Source organism: Piliocolobus tephrosceles, chromosome 4 (genome assembly GCF_002776525.5).
Source record: "Piliocolobus tephrosceles isolate RC106 chromosome 4, ASM277652v3, whole genome shotgun sequence".
Lineage (NCBI taxonomy): Eukaryota > Metazoa > Chordata > Mammalia > Primates > Cercopithecidae > Piliocolobus > Piliocolobus tephrosceles.
In genome coordinates, this window is record NC_045437.1 from 61,998,890 (window position 1) to 62,016,384 (window position 17,495).

General features: G+C 43.7%; 1 pseudogene; it reads left to right on the forward strand.

The window, feature by feature from the left end:
* LOC111541676 overlaps positions 1 to 13,631 on the forward strand; it is a 35,262-nt pseudogene extending 21,631 nt beyond the window's left edge.
* Positions 13,632 to 17,495: the final 3,864 nt, after the last annotated feature.

The following is a 17,495-nucleotide window of genomic DNA, read 5'->3' on the forward strand; positions in this document are numbered from 1 at the left end:
CCCACCTCAAGAGGAGACAGAGGAGAGTCTCAGGAAAACAAAGTGTATTATACTCACAGGTCCTAGAGACAGGAGCTACAACGGGCCACTCAGGGCCACGAGGAAAGACACCCAGGTGGTCAGGAAGCAGAAGATAGAAGCAAGTAAATGGTTTATGCTAGAGTCTTTATTGAAGCTTCCATAGGAAATACAAACTAGGATTGGCTAGTTTGAATAATTTCAGCAAGCTGTAAGCTATAAGTGTGTCCTTAGTTGCCTGGTACCTGGCCCTGGGATGATTAAGGCAGAGGAATATTACTTCCTGGGGTGCAGGGCCAGATAGGGGAGATGAGGCCCTGGAATGGGCAGTTTGGATACCTAGGGCATGCTCCCAGCTGAGCCCTTTGCTGTATCCCAGAATTGGCCAGCAATGGGAGGGGCAGCCTATCCTGAGATGGAAACAGGTTTTTGTTGTTTTAGGTTTTTTTGCTTTTCAAGACTGAGTCTTGCTCTGTCGCCGAGGTTAGAGTGCAGTGGCGCAATCTCAGCTCACTGCAACCTCCGCCTCCTGGGTTCAAGCAATTCTCCTGCTTCAGTCTCCTGAGTAACTGAGATTACAGGTGTGTGCCACCACTTCCAGCTAATCTTTGGATTTTTGGTAGAGATGGGGTTTCACCATGTTGGCCAGGCTGGTCTCGAACTCCTGACCTCATGATCCACCCACCTTGGCCTCCCAAAGTGCTGGGATTATAGGCATAAGCCACCATGCCCAGCTGGAAACATTTTTTAAGATGCCAAAGCATATTAGTATACAGACATTTTAAATATACGTACAATACATGTGATGATTAATTTTATGTGTCATCGTGCCTGGGCCATGGAATGCCCAGATTGCTGGTTAAACTTTATTTTTTTTAGATGAAGTCTCATTCTGTTGCCCACTCTAGAGTGCAGTGGCACAATCTGGGCTCGCTGCAACCTCCACCTCCCAGGTTTAAGCGATTCTTCTGGCTCAGCCTATCAAGTAGCTGGGACTACAGGCATGCTCCACCACACCTGGGTAATTTTTATATTTTTAGTAGAGACAGGGTTTTGCCATGTTGGCCAGGCTGGTCTCAAACTCCTGACCTCAAATGATCAACCCGCCTTGGCCTCCCATAGTGTCAGAATTACAAGCATGAGCCACCACACCCAGCCAGATTAAGCATTATTTCTTAGTGTGTCTATGAGGGTGTTTCTGGAAGAGATGAGCATTTGAATTGGTGGAATAAGAAAGCAGATGGCCCTCCCCAATGAGGGTGGGAATGATGCCATCTGTAGAGGGACCAAACAGAAGAAAAAGGCAGAGGAAGGTCCCATTCACTCTCTGTCTGACTGCTTGAGCTTGAATATTGAATATTGATACTCTCTGCCTTTGCCGCTCTTTGTTCTCAGGTCTTCAGACCCAGACTGGAATCTACACCCTGATCAATGCAATACATTGGTGTTCTGGTAGAATAGAGCTCACCAGCATCAAGTTCCAAACATTTTTGGGGACAAGGACAGGAAATATCTAGATAGCTATAATACTGGGTGCTCTCTTGTCAAGGAAGTGTCCTTATTGGAAATGGAGCCATTGGAGCCCAGGGCTGGAATCAGCCTGTTCTTTAATCAAGCTAATGCAGACCCACTGAGCCAGCTGTCTGCTAATTTACTGAAAGATCAAAAGAAATGAACCCCTAGGGCCACCACATTTTTCTCTCCTCAGAGGTGGAATGGTAATCTCCTGGGAAACAGGGCCTGAAGCTATTGAGTGCACTGGAGAAGCAACCAAACGAGAATGAATCATCCACCAACTCTTCAATCTCAGAACACAGTCGCTCCTTGGTTTGGGATTACTGATATTTGGGGTTTGATCTGAATTCCCAGGCTGATTGCAGAAATGTGGGAAACTTAATCCACAATGAATGAAGGATTGAATCCATGGAAGGGACTATGATCTGGGACTCCTGAAAAGAGTGACAGAGATATCTACCTAGCACTTGAACTAGTCCCTTACAGGTACAGAGGATTCAAAGACCAAACTGGAGAAGTGGAGCTGGGAATGGGAAGGAGGCAGGAGGAAGGGAGGGAGGAACACCTTTCAGGCAGTGTACATGGTATGAAGATGAAGAGGCAAAAAGGAGTCCTGGTACTCGGTCATCAGAAAAGCGATTTCTTTCCTCCAACCCTTTTGTAGATTAAATATTTAATATGTGCAAACAGAATATTAAAACAAATGTCTAAGGTAAAATGAAACACTCCCCACTACCTCTACCGTGTTAAATGAAGTAACACCTCTACAATGGCCAGCACCATGATTGCATGCATCAAGGCCCTCTAGAGATCAGCTTCTGCCTTGCTCCTTCTCCTTCTTCCCTTTTCTGATTCTCCCCTGCCCCTGCCCTCACATCCACTTCTATCCACACCAAACCTCTTGTTAATCAGCCAGTACCATTCTTAGTGATGCAGAATCTCCTGTTATGGATTGAATGCTTGGGTTCCCCAAAAAGTCGTATATTGAAGCCCTAACCCCTAGTGTGACAGTAGTTCACACGGAGCCTTTGTGAGGCCATTTGGTTTAGATGAGGTCATGAGGATGAAATTCTCATGGGGTTAATGTTCTTATAAGAAGAGAAAGAGATGGGAGCTCACTCCCTCTCTGCCATGTGGGAACGCAGCAAGAAGGTGGCTATAGAAGGAGACTATCTGCAAGCCAGGAAGAGAGCCCTTGCCAAAATCCAACCATGCTGGCACCCTGATCTCAGATCTCCACTCTTCAGAGTTGTGAGAAATACATGTCTATTATCTAAGCCACTGCATATATGGCCTTTTGTTATGGCAGCTAAGCTGACCCAGACACCCTCAAACTTCCTGCAAGAACAAAACCCTTAACTCCAAAATGGAGGAAAATGTACCTTTGATAAAATTTTCCTGGGCCACGAAGATTAGCAATATGTGTCTCCTTTAATAAATTAAACCAGACTATCTAAAACTCACATTTCCCAGAACACCAGGATCTCTGTAAACTTACGATCCGAGAGGTCAAGACCCTCACCCACACAGACTACCAATATTTCTCAAAATGCTGCTCCTTGACCACCTTTATCAGAAGTAACTCAGAGTGCCTGTTATAAAAATCAGACATCTGTTACTGTATACCTGTATACTGTATACCTGTCACATTGAAAGCGATTGTCAAGATCCTAGAAGTCTGTATTTTACCAAGCTCCATAAGGGCATTCTTATGAACAGTAGTATATGAAAACCACTAACAGATATACTGGTCACTACCACCCTCATTGAAACCACCTTTGCAAAATTATGATGGTAAGAGAAATCTGACATAGCTGATTCCATCTTGCTTCTAACCTCCAGGCTGTCCTTGTCCATTCCTGGACAATAGACCAAGTTAACTGTGGAAGGAATTTAGTTTATAATTTACCTTAAAGCAAGGATGACAATAGCTATTCCCAAAACTACCCCCTTCTTGTTGGGAACAGAAACTGCCTGTGTAAAACTAAAGGAGGCCACAAGATTAGAATTATGGAAGGGGACAGAACTCTGCTAAAAGTGGGCATAGTGAAACAATAACCAGCCATTGTTCGAAGAGGTCACAAGATTTGTAACTTCCCTAATTGCCCCTATAGGTAACATCACTAGAGTATTACCTAAGATGGGTCTTTTGATATTTTTTTCAGACCTTTGCATTCTGGTGACCAGCTGACTCTACCTGGACTGGTGAGTCATGACTCAACCGGTCCTGAGGCCTCCACCCAGAAGCTGACTCAGTGCAAGAGGATCATTTTCCCACCCCTATGATCTCCAACCAATCAGCATTTTCCATTCCCTATCCCTTTTCCTGCCAAACTGTCTTTGAAAAACCCTAGCCTCTGATCTTTTAGGGAAGCTATTCTGAGTAACAGACTCCCATCCTTCTGGCTTGGCTAGCTCTGCATTTAGTAAGCTCTTTCTCTACTGAAATAGCACTGTCTTAGTGAATAGACTCTATCTGTACAGCAGGCAAGAAGAACTCATTGGGCAAGTACGCTATCCCTTCCTGAATATCCTACTACAAACTGGGACTCAGATAGCCATAGAGAACTTTCTCTAAACCTTTGCACTGAAAACATGGTCTGTGCAGTGCAGCACTGCGTCACTAGGGACCTTGTTAGAAATGTAGAATTTCAGGCCCTAGTCCACACCTACTGCCTCACAGTGCATTTTTCCATTAGAGTTTGAAAGTAGTGCTCTTCTCCTGGGAACCTAGGCTGCCTCCAAGAGTCTAGTGAACACCTTCAGGGTTTGCCAAGATGTTCCTACTGTCAAGATTTCAAAATCAAGTTAAAACTGAGAGAAAAACCAAGGTGAGTGTAGAGTGATTCCCTTTGGTGCCTACTCTCAAATGAGAAGCTAACAATGAACAGTTAGAAAGGAAAGTAGTGTTTTCATGGCCAGTGTGACAAGCCTTGTCATTAAACCTCTCAGATGCCCATTTTATTTTCATGGTAGAGACTACAAGTTGTCCCCTTCTAACCCAACTCCTCTGCTTTCTTCATAATAGAATCCCTTGTATTTCACTAGTGCTTAATGTCCAAAATAGAGACCACATTACTAGCCTTCCCTGAAAGTGGGATGTTTATGTGTAAGTTTTAGCCAATGCTATAAAAGCAAAGGTGCTTCTTGCAACTTCTAGGAAGTGTCCTCGTAAGAATAGAATATGGCTGGGCGTGGTGGCTCACACCTATAATCCCAGCACTTTGGGAAGCCAAGACAGGCAGATTGTTTGAGCTCAGGAGTTCGAGACCAGCCTGGGCAACATATCAAAACCCATTGATACTAAAAATAAGAAAATTAGCTAGGCATGGTGGCACATGCCTGTAGTCCCAGCTACTCGGGAGGCTGAGGTGAGAGGTCACCTGAGCCCAGGAGAGGTCAAGACTGCAGTGAGTCGTGATTATGGCACGAGACTCCAGCCTGGGTAACAGAGCAAGGCCCTGTCTCAAAAAATGAAATGTACCTTTCCTTCCTCCTTGCTAGAATGTAGACATGATGGCTGGAGCTCAAGCAACCACCTTGGGCCGTGAGGTAGAGAAGCCACAAGATGAAAAAGGTGGCTACTGACAATGTCATGAACAGGATACTTTCCTCTGAACTTCTTCAATTTCTATTTTGTTTATGCCGTTTTATTTGGGGTTTGCCTTCATTCTCAGCTAAACCAATCCCTAACTGATATGCATCCCTTTTATACCATAACATGGGTCAGGCAACATCAGCTGCATGATGCTTGTGTCCTCAAAAAAACCGAGCATCTTGACCAAAAGAAAGAATTCCATCATTCCGGGAGATTTAGTATAATTCTAGGTGACTATGTCTCCCACGAAGTAGTAAATGAAAAGGCACGCAAGAAAGGGGTAAGGAGCAGATTTTAAAGATCTGGCCAGGTGCAGTGGCTCACGCTGGTAATCCCAGCACTTTGGGAGGCCGAGGCGGGTGGATCACCTGAGGTCAGGAGTTCAAGACCAGCCTGGGTAACATGGTGAAACACCAACTCTACTAAAAATACAAAAAATTAGCTGGGCGTGGTGGTGCATGCCTGTAATCCCAGCTACTGGGGAGGCTGAGACAGGAAAATCACTTGAACCTGGGATGCGGAGGTTGCAGTGAGCCAAGATTGTGCCATTGCACTCCAGCCTGGGCAACAAGAGTAAAACTCTGTCTCAAAAAAAAAAAAAAAAAAAAGATCTACCCTATTCTTCTACATAGTACATAGGGCTATGTTTAGCCTTTCTGTTGCCATAGATACTCCAGAAAGAACTTCATTGACCCTCCTGAAGCACTTACCAAGATTTCTTTCTGCTTGCAGCTGGGAATTCTAACCTATTTTCTCTTATTGCAACTCAGACGAGTCTTTCTTCATCATCTTCAAGTGGAAAAAGAAGTACAGGAATTGTCTGCTACAAACAACATTTCAATATAAAATCCTCTGTTCATCCATTACACAAATTCTTATTTCAGGTCATACTATGTGCAAGTCACTGTGGTAGGCTTGGAGTAGAGTGACATCTTTCTGAAAGCTGTTTTTGATTACTGTTTTTGTCTCTAAAAGCCAAAGTCCTGACTCCAGGCAACAGACCAATTATTCCAAAGCCAGACTTTGGACCTTGATCTTAAAAACATTACTCAGGGATTAGACCCTTCTGTAAATCAGAAAAATGTGATTGTTGGGTTTAGGGTTTGGGGATACATAATCACCTCTCTTCTGTTGCCCCTCAAACTCCTACATCACTTTATGACACTCTTATAAATTACCCTTCTTCAATAATTCAGGATAAATTCTCCAAATGGATCTATTCATAGTCTCTCTCTCTCCCCCTCACCCCCCACCCCTCTCTCTCTCCTCCCAAGATAAGGATACACAATAAAGAACTTAGTGCATTTCCTGGCTCATTATAGATCTTCAATAAATTGTACCCTAATCTGACTTCCTTCAGTTTTATGCTTTATGTTCTGTATTCTCTCTCGCACCTTACCATTTAACAAATATTTTTAAGAGTAGGAATTATTACTCTTTTGTTACCTTTTGTTATTTTTTGTTACTTTTTCTATTTGATTTCCTAACATTACTGCAAATAACCAATTATACACATCGATCTTCAGGAGGTTTGTCCAGAAAGCACCATAATTCAAAATACGAGGCAATCCTTATATGATGAACATTCATCATTGCCATATGTGGTTACATTTGAATGTGGATGCGCCTCTTCTGAAACCATTGCAAGAAATCACTTCAACTAAGTCAGACCATGAAACCATGAATATCTGCACCAGAGGCAACTAGAAGGCTGGCCAGCTTCCCCAGGGCTGTGGTTTGGGTTAAAAGGAAGAAATCCAACTGACACCTTGTTAATGGGGTGTGAAACTGGGATGCTTGTGTTAACCAGGAGTCAACCTCCTTCCCAGACCCAAGCAAATGGAGCTGCCTTTTACACAGCTTGCCTCACCAATTCCCTGGCAGCTAATGAAATATTTTTATTTAAAAGGGCTTTTACAGAGCCAATAGATGTGGTTGCTGTCAAGCATCCACAGGATAATAGGAAATAGCAGTAACTAAGTGGGGCACCCTGCATTCAGCGAATCCAAAATTATTCCCCAGGGCCAGGCCTACCTCCTGCTTTCTGGGTGGACTGCCTTGGAGTAGACCAGCTCTTACACCTGAAACTTGAACCCCCTACTTTACAGCCTGGGGCAGCTAGGCACATAAGCTACTAACACAAGAAGTCTCCATTAAAATCCTGAAGGTAGAATTTCAGTGCATGTCCCCATAACTAAAAGGAACAACTGGGGTGATTTTCTGAAGGCAACACTTTGTATAAACAATTTAGACACACTTAACAGCATGTTCACTTATGAGAAATTCTCTTACTCGTTTCCTTTTTACAGTTCTGAAGTTATATGCACAAAAAGAAACAGAGCTTTTTCCATTCATCTGGTTTGATGTATTAGTTTTTTCTTATTCATTCTCACAACATCCTGTTGGGCCTACGCTGCTAAGAAAGTCTCTTACATATTTGTGGTGTGTGGGGAGGGGGCAGGACACTGGAAAGGGAGGATGTAGAGAAGCTTGTGATGAATTTTAACAGGAAACATCTTTAACGAATGAAACCTCTCTTCCCTTGCCTAGTTCTGAAATGCCTCTGGCTTGAAAATTCCCCATATGCTCGTTATTTATGTACACCACGCAAACTCTAAACAAAGATCTCCATTCTTGATCCCCCCCACACAGCCTGGAGCAGCTAGGAAATTTTCCACCAGAGAGATATAGGGGGATCAGGAGCAGAAGCACACCAAGGGTCATTGTACAAGCCGTTACTGGCAAAAGTCAAATATAAGGCTGAGGGACAATGTGGAGTAGATCCATCTGCCACAGAAAAGTTTATTTCCAGTAAGTCCAAACCTTCAAGTTGGTGCCTGTATTAGTTTGCTATGGCTGCTATAACAAAGTACCACAAAGTGGTGGGTTAAAACAGCAGGCATTCCTTGTTTCATAGTTCTGGAGTTCTGGAGGTTAGAATGCTGTGAGGAAGAATGTGTTCTCTCTCCTAGCTTCTGGTGGTGTGTTGGCAATCCTTAGTATCTCTTGGCTTGTAGAAGCATCGCCCTCATCTCTGCCTTCATCTGAACGTGGCATTCCCCCTGTGTGCATGTGTCTGCATCCAAATTTCACCTCCCCCTGCCCCCCTTTTTTTTTTTTTTGAGACAGAGTCTTGCTCTGTCGCCCAGGCTGGAGTGCAATGGCGTAATCTCGGTTCACTGCAAGCTCCACCTCCCAGGTTCACACCATTCTCCTGCCTCAGCCTCCTGAGTAGCTGGCACTACAGGCACCCACCACAACGCCCGGCTAATTTTTTTTTGTATTTTTAGTAGAGATGGGGTTTCACCGTCTTAGCCAGGATGGTCTCGATCTCCTGACCTCGTGATCTGCCCGTCTCCACCTCCCAAAGTGCTGGGATTACAGGCGTGAGTCACCACGCCCAGCCCAAATTCCCCCTTTTTTTAAGGATACCAGTCACAGCAGATGAGGGCCCACCTTAACTAATAACATCTGCAAAAATCCTATTTCCAAATAAGGTTACATTCACTGCTGCTAAGGGTTAGGACTTCAACACACAAATTGTAGGGGACACAACTCAACCTATAACAGTGTCCAACATGAAACATCCTGACAACAAAGCTGACAGCCCTGCCTGGGGCAGCCAGTGGGAGGATCACAGATAGGTCTTTCCAAAAAAAAAAAAATGGCCAGGCACGGTGGCTCACGCCTGTAATCCCAGCACTTTGGGAGGCCAAGGCAGCTGGATCACCTGAGGTCAGGAGTTCAAGACCAGTCTGGCCAACATGGTGAAACCCCGTCTCTACTAAAAATACAAAAATTAGTTGGGCGTGATGATATATGCCTATAGTTCCAGCTGCTTGGGAGGCTGAGGCAGGAGAATTGCTTGAAACCAAGAGGCAGAGTTTGCTATGAACCGAGATGGCGCCACTTCACTCCAGCCTGCTGGGCGACAGAGCTAGACTCCCTCTCAAAAAATAAACATTAAAAAAAAAGTGGTCATCCTGGGCTTCAAAGGGCAGTTTTCTGAGCCACAGAAATTCTCAAGGAAGAGCTAACGCCTGAAAGATTCTCTTTGAGAATGAGGAATGAGACCATTCAAGACAGAGTGGCCCTGCCTGCGCCCTCTGGTTCTTCATTTTCCTGCTTTTCTTTCAGCAAACAGCTGGGCAAAAATCTCGCTAAATCTGATGAGAGCAGCGTGACTGCTCAGCCTTTGCTTCCCCTACTCAGAACCGACCTTTTCTGTTGCTTCCCCTTAGACATTAATGGAAGGAGAGAAGTAAGAGACGGGGCATTAATCACCAGCCTTCAACCTCCAGTCTTAATTCAACTTTGCTCCCCCTTGAAATATTTCCTTCCTGTTTCCCTTCTCCCTCTCTCTCTTCCACCCCAAAAACCAAGAATACTGTCCATGGGAAATTTTAAGGAAAACAGTAGAGTGAAAAAGTGAAACTTCTGCAGTCAGCAACGTGTTTGACGTTCTCGAGTCCTCTCTCTCTCCTGGATTCCAAAGCCCATGAGCCCCTGCTTGTGGTGGCCAGTACGGGCATTCTTTAATTCTGATTTTGATTGAACTTTCTCAGGCCTCAAGGGAGCAGGCAAGAATTGCTGTGTAGAATTGTTTTCCAATCATTTGTTTTGTGTGTTGGTCGTGTATTATTTGCTCCCTTCAAAGTATCTGTGCCATCCCTCTGCTACACAGTGGAAAAGGAGGCTCCAGGGAGAGCAGGTGGATGAGCCACTGCCCGGGCTAAGACAGAGGTGCTGGTCTTTTCCTTCCTTGGCCATGCCCAAGTCAACTTTCATCACTGAATGGGGCTGTTGGTTTGGTCTCTCCCATCACTACTGCCCCTAAGGACAGTCCTGGCCTGCAGCTTATACCTGCTCCCAATTCTGTCCCTCCTGTGCCATTTTAACCACACCCTTGGTCCAGACTGTCACCTCCTGACTGAATTGCTGTTATCACCTCCGTGTCAGAGGGAGTGCAGGGCTTGTTCTCTGACGTCCCAGCCCCCTGCTCCAGTAAAACTTCTATTTTACCCAACTTACAGTTAGCACCTACCCAATGGATAAGAAAGTAGATGATCAGTCAGTGCCGAGCTTATGAAAACCAGTCGACACTTTTTCCAGGCCGCCGTATACCCTCAACATCTACAGGCCCTGGGAGGGTGGAATGCTTTGCAATAGTAGTTAAAAATCAGCCCTGGGGACATTGAGGGCTGTTTGGTAAATTCATGTTCGTTTTTAGGATACCTGTTCCCTGTTAAAATTTAGCTCCAGACTCCAATTTAGTTGCAGTCTAATATGTGAATTTAGAGATACCAGTTTAAGATAGTAGGTGTTATTTTTATTTATTTACCAAATATAGTATTCACCATTCACCTAAACTATTCCGTGTGCTTTACAAATATTAAATCACTTAAGTCAGCACAACTATATGAGATAGGTACAAGCATTGTGATTCTTGTTTTAAAGGTGAGGAACAAGACACACAAAAAGGTTTAGTAGCTTGCCTAAAGGCACTCAGCTAGTAACCAGCAGAGCTGGGATTCAAACTTTGCTAGTCTAATCTAGAGTCTGAACTGTTAACCACTGCACTGAGGACAAATGATAACTATACTATGTCAATGGAGCAAAAAACGAGAGGAAATTAAGTTGCAACTGAAAGGGGAACCACCTGGATGAAAACTCACTTGTTTCTCTGTGAGGTATTTACTGCACTTAAACACAACCTTTCTCTAGCTCAACTGGGCTGGCCAGAGATTAGACAAAACAGTAAATTTTGGCACTGAGGGATAGTTACGGTTATCAAAAAGGGATGCATCCACTCAATTGGTGGTACTCGAGAGAGTACTGGATCTCCGAGTGCTGCTGGGCTAGACTATATTTCCTCTTACTGCTAAGAACGTTCATTCTTTCCCTGGTCTTCTGTATGGGAATTCTAATATGGCAAACGCAAAAAAAAAAAAAAAAAAAAAAAAAAAAAAAAAGCCCGTACAAATTTTATTAAAGGGTATTATTTTAACTCTGGAAAGAAAAATAATATCCAAATCTTCCACATTTTATTCTTTAATTTTTAATTATTTTATTGTATATATTTATGGAGTACAATATTTTCCACTCATTTGTTGGCGTGTTTGTTGTGTATTATTTGCTCCCTTCAAAGTATCTGTGCCATCCCTCTGCTATACAGTGGAAAAGGAGGCAATGTGATGTTTTGATCTATGCATATATTATAGAAGGATTAAATCAAACTGGTTAACATATGCATTGCCTCACTAATTTACCATTTTTCTGTGATGAGAACATTAAAACTCTATTTTAGCAATTTTGGAATATGCAATACATTATTGGCCAGGTGTGGTGGCTCATGTCTGTAATCCCAGCACTTTGGGAGGCCAAGGTGGGACGATCACTTGAGTCCAGGAGTTCATACCAGCCTGGACAACACAGTGTGACCCCGACTTTACAAAAAAAAATTAAAGAATAAAATAAAATAAATACAATGGGCTGACTCTGTACACGTGACCTGCAGCATGGCAGCCCACCACTCCAGCCCACTCAAGCTGCAGAATAAAGCTCATAAAAGTGGGTGGCATCAGGGTTGGGGATCTGCACAGCAGGATGGCAAGGGCTGTCTAGCACTGAACACCCTAAGCAAGAAGGTGAGAAAAGAACTCAGCAGAATAGACCAGAGGCATCCTGCCAGCCAGCTCCAAAAGCAGAAGAAGGAGGCGGTTCTGGCAGAGAAGAGACAGCTGGGAAGCAAGGATGGCCCTCCTCATTAGCACTAGCTGTCCAGGGATTATCTGGTCTCCCACTGAAGAAACAAATAGATGCCAGAAAGAAGCTAAGTAAAGCAGTGGAGAAGCACTTTCTGGATGACAAACTCCTCTTGTTAGACACTCAACAGGAGGCACTCAACGGCATCTTGCTTTTTGAGATCAGCAGGCCTACCTATTTGACCATACTGCTGATTTTGTTTCTAGTGAAGAGAATAACTTGGTGGGCACCTTGGAAATTTCAGGCTATGTTCGTGAGCAGACTCTGAATGTAAATAGGTTGCTGCATATCACTGGACGTGGTGATTTCTAGATGAAACACATAGATGCCCCCATGGACCCTTTCCCTTTAAATCCTAGAGTAATTAAATCCCAAAAGGACCCAGACATGGCAATAGAGATTTGTGCCATGGATAGTGTCGATGATACGGAAGAAGACCTTAAAGTCCTAATGAAGGCAGACCCTGCTAGACAGGAATCCTGACAAACAGGTTATCCCAGATCCAATGCAGGGGGAGTAAACCTGGCCCAATGAGGAGGAGTTGAGTGAGACAAAGGATTTCTTGAAGGGAGTTTCTAAAGTGGTAAAGAATATGATGATATAGAACATGAGGATTCTGTGGAGGAGGAGTCTCAGGAAGAAAGTGTGAAGATGAAGAAGAGAAGGAATGTGAAACTCTGACTACAAAGGAGTCTGTGCATGATGATCTCTATGATGAGAAAGTGGATGAAGAAGCTGAGGCAAAAATGTTGGAGAAATGTAAACAAGAAAGACTGGAAGAGATATTTCCAGATAAAGTGGACACCCCCCGTTATGTGGCTGCCAGAATTCAATTTCAGAAATACAAAGGCCTCAAGAGCTTCCAGACATCTCCATGGGAATCTAAGGAAAAATCTTCCTCAAGATTATGCTTGAATATTTCAGTTGCAGAACTTTACTACTAGTAGGAAAAGCACCTTTAAAGAGATTGAAGAAAAAGAGGTTGAAGGAGTTGATTTTGGCTGGTATGTCACACTTCATGTCTTTGAAGTCCCTGTCTCAGTGATTGAGTGCTTCAGGCAAGGAGCACCCTTGGCTGCATTTTCTTCACTACCTCATGAACAGAAGATGTCAGTATTGAACATGGTGGTGAGGGATGACCCTGGCAGCACTGAATCTGTGAAAGCCAAGGAGGAGCTCATATTCCACTGTCGATCCAGGCACTGCCAAGCCTCACCTTTATTCTCTCAGCACGCTGGAGGAGACAAACCTAAATTTCAGAGATTCCTGACTGCTGACATGGACCTGGCGGTGACAGTATATCTGCCAATCACTTTTCCTCATTCATCTTTGCTGCTTTTCAAGCAGAAAAGCAATGGAATGCACAATCTCATTGCTACAGGCCATCTTTCGTTGGTGGATCCAAACAGAATGGTCATCAAGAGAGTCGTCCTGAGTGGTCATCCTTTCAAAAGATGGCAGTGATATGTTCTTCAATAGAAAGGATGTGCAGTGTTTTAAACTGGTGAAACTGAGAACAAAGTGGAGCCGCAGAGGACACATCCAGGAGCCTTTAGGTACCCGTGGCCACATGAAGTGTAGCTTTGATGGGAAGCTAAAATCTCAGAACTCAAAACTGATGAATCTCTACAAACAAGTTTTCACCAAATGGACTTACGATCCAAGTGTACCAGAATCAGCATCTTGAGTGAAAAGTGAGATTTCTTCAACAGTACCTCAGGTGGGCATGGAGTAATGGATTTAAAGAGATTCTGTCTTACTGGTGCCAGTCAGTACTCCAGGGATGGGAGTCACAACTTGTGACTGGGCACAAGTTTACTTTCTGCGTCAGCCTGTCAGTCTGCTGAGCCATTTTGCGAGACATTTTTTTTTGCCCTTAACAAAATGTCTCAGCTAAGTATGGAAGTTTTTCTACTACTTAATCCAAAAAGCTATTAAATCTTACTGAAATAAAAATAAATGCATAAATAGACGGCATCCTTACGTTCATCATCTGCTGGGACAGCACTCCAAAGTCACCCTCACCATTTGGCAAATCCAGATTCCGTCAGATGTGCCTACGCGTTTGTTGTTTCTCAACAAATGGAAGAACTACGGTGATTACTGCTGCTCAGTAAATTAAACTTAACAACCTAGTTTATTCCAGCAGGTTCCCGGTAAACAGCGCTGCAGCTGAAAAGGCTTATCCTGTTTATGTTAACATGAAATATCCCGGGTTGAGGCTCCCAGAGCAGGGCAGAGGCTGCACTCCCTGAATGTGAGCTGTTTGAAGGGCTTTCTGTTTTAACAAATGGTGTTTAGATAAGAAAGCCACTGTTGATGTGATGTTTTGTATCAACTTTGAGCTTTTGACGTAGATGGAGGTTGTTCTATTTCAATATATGCCAGGCCTTCTTAAAGAGGCGAATCATCACTCTGTGTAACAGTTGGAAGTCCCCCATTGGCAAACCCTCCATACGCAGCATGACCTTCTTGAGTTGCTGTCTCCGCATCAGGTTTCTCAAGCTCAGCACTGTTACCACAGGACTGAGTCACGCTTTGTTGTGGGCCGTCCAGTGCATTGCAGGATGTTTAGCAGCAACCTGACCTCTACCCATTAAATGCCAGTAGCACCCTCCCACAAGTCCTGACAATCAAAACTGCCTACAGACATCGCCAAATGTCCTCTGGAGAGGGGAGAAAACCACCCCCCACCCACTCACCTGCATTGAGAACTACTACTCAAAGTTAAAAACAACATTCTTTTTATGAAGGCCAGGAAGGGACAGGACAGTTTGTAGAACATTCAGGTACTCTCAAAGCATCCTCAGATTGGTCTCTTCTTTCATCCATGTCCACAGGGAATCTGACATTGAAACTAGAGAACACAAATATTTAAAAGACATTACCAGAGTCTCACCAAAAATACAAAAAATTAGCCAGGCGCGGTGGCGGGCGCCTTTAGTCCCAGCTATTCGGGAGGCTGAGGCAGAAGAATGGCATGAACCCGGGAGATGGAGCTTGTAGTGAGCAGAGATCGCGCCACTGCACTTCAGCCTGGGCAACAGAGTGAGACTCTGTCTCAAAAAAAAAAAAAAAAAAGACATTACCAGAAAAATTAAAATCATCCAGGGAGTATTCAGTAAGTGTTCTTTATGTGCCCCCAACGTGGTCTGCTCTCTAGATTCTTTAAAAGCTTTCTGTCCCATCAGCCTTAAAAAGGAGGGAGGCCAGTCATGGTGGCTCACGTCTATAATTCCAACACTTTGGGAAGCCAAGGCAGGAGGATCACTTGATCCCAGGAGTTCGAGACCGGCCTGGGCAATATAGTGAGACCTTGTCACTACAAAAAATTAAAAAATTAGTCAAGCATGGTGGCACACACCTGTAGTTCCAGCTACTCGGAAGACTGAGTTGGGAGGATGGCTTGAACCTGAGAGATGGAGGTTGCATGAGCTGTGATCATGCCACTGCATTCCAGCCTGGAAAAAAAGCAAGGCCCTGTCTGGAAATAAATAAATAAATAAATAAATAAATAAATAAATAAATAAACAAACAAACAAATAGTAAAGAAATCGTGTCACATGCTACAATATAGATGAACCTTGAAGACATTATTCTAAGTAAAATAAGCCAGGCAGAAAATGACAAATACTGTGTGATTTCACTTACATAAGGTCCCTAGAGTATTCAAATTCAGAGAAACAAGAATAGAATGGTGGTTCCCAGGAGCTGAGGGAAGAGGGATGTGGGGAGTTGTTGTTGAATGGACACAGAGTTCCAGTTTTGCAAGAGGAAAAGAGTTCTAGAGATTGGTTGCATGACAATACAAATGTAACTAACACTACTGAACTACACATTCAGAAATGGTTAAGATGGTAAATTTTAACTTATGTGTTTTTACCACAATAAAAAAAAAAAAACTGATAATAATAAAGAAAAATAGCACCAGCCTGGTGTCTTGATGACAGGGCAGTGGTTTATGACAGGACATGGAGTGTTCTGTTGATGGTAAGTGGTAGTTGGGAAAGTAGAATTAAGAATTAAGCATGGTTTGGAAAAGGTGTCATAATTCAGAAAAGAGATTCTCTCACTAAAACTTTGGTTAAATTTGGATTGCTTTGAGCTGATCCTATTCCCAAAAGTCCAAAAGCTGCTGTGAAATTCACCGATCATTCTTTGAGACTTTTAGCATTACATGTCACACTCATCATTATTTTTACCAGGACACTAGAGAGGGGTGTGTGTGTGTGTGTGCGAGTGCGTGTGAGAGAGAGAGACAGAGAGAGAGAAAGTAGCTGTAGTGCAGTAGCATCAACTTATGATTTCTCACAACCACTTTTTAAGGAAAGGAAGCCAGGATTGGAGAGGGACAACTACAGCTCAATGAGGATAAAGGTGGCCCCCAGCAAACTCCAAAAGCCTCCATAGAGGCCATGTTAAGGAAATGAGGAGAGGGCAGCCCCCTGGGCCACCACCTCCCCGCCAACCAGAGCAACTCTATGCCCTGTGCTCTCCATGTGGGCTTCCACCTAACACTCCACTTGAGGAAAGGATTCTGCATCTAAACTTTGAAAACCACTAGATTAGGAACAACTCTACGTTCCTTTACCACTTAAACATTCTGTGATCCCAGTAGAGCTTGCTTATTATTCATTTGATCATTTTGGCAGCCGATCACCCTCCCCCAAAAAACTGGAGTGCCCAGACATAATCCAGACATGGCACTAAGAAGTAACAAAAAAAAAATAATGCTAGCCTTATTCTCAAGAAACTCGTGGTGCAGTGGGATCCAACTGCATGTAAACCGAATAACTACTGCCCAGTATTCTAAGAGAGGGAATTACAAGGTAAGACGGAAGCAAAAAAAAAAAAAAAAAGCCTTTAACACAAGAAGAAATTCTAACTAAGTAGAAATGAAATGCAGTGAATCTTATAGCTGGGAGGATTCCTGGAGTAGTTCTTAAGACGGACGTCAGAACTGCAGAAGCTGGGACCTGGGAATGAGACCCAGAGACTCGGAAGCATGAGGCTTCCATGACACAGTCACCACAGGCAAGCCCTCTCCACTTCAGAAAAACATATGCATGGCTGTCTGCAGTCCCAGCTTAGCAGTACCAGGGGGAAGAAAGAGCTTTCTCTCCCAGTGCCTCTCCATCCATTCCAGGAAGAACCATTTGGGCTCTGTTTGAGTTCCGTGCCACTGCTGGCAGGGGATGCAACACATCCATTAGCCAAGCCAGGGTCCTGAGCACCCTGCCTATCCCCACATTCATCATTAAAGGGGCTGACACCAAAAAGAAAGGGGAAGGAAAAGCTACTGAGCAGAACAGTCACCACTACAGGAGGCTCCGAACTACCAGGCAGATGGATCTGCATAAGTGAAGGGTGGCTGCCCACCTTCCTGTCCAGCTCTGTTGCTGTCTGCTCATATTATACTAGTCCTCTCTTGTCTGCAGGGGACACATTCTAAGAATCCCAGTGGATGTCTGAAACCAAATAAATCATACCAAGCCCTATAAATGCTGTTTTATTCTATACAGTACATATATAATACACCTATGATAAAGTTTAATTTATATATTAGGCAGAGTAACAATAATCACATAGAACAATTAAA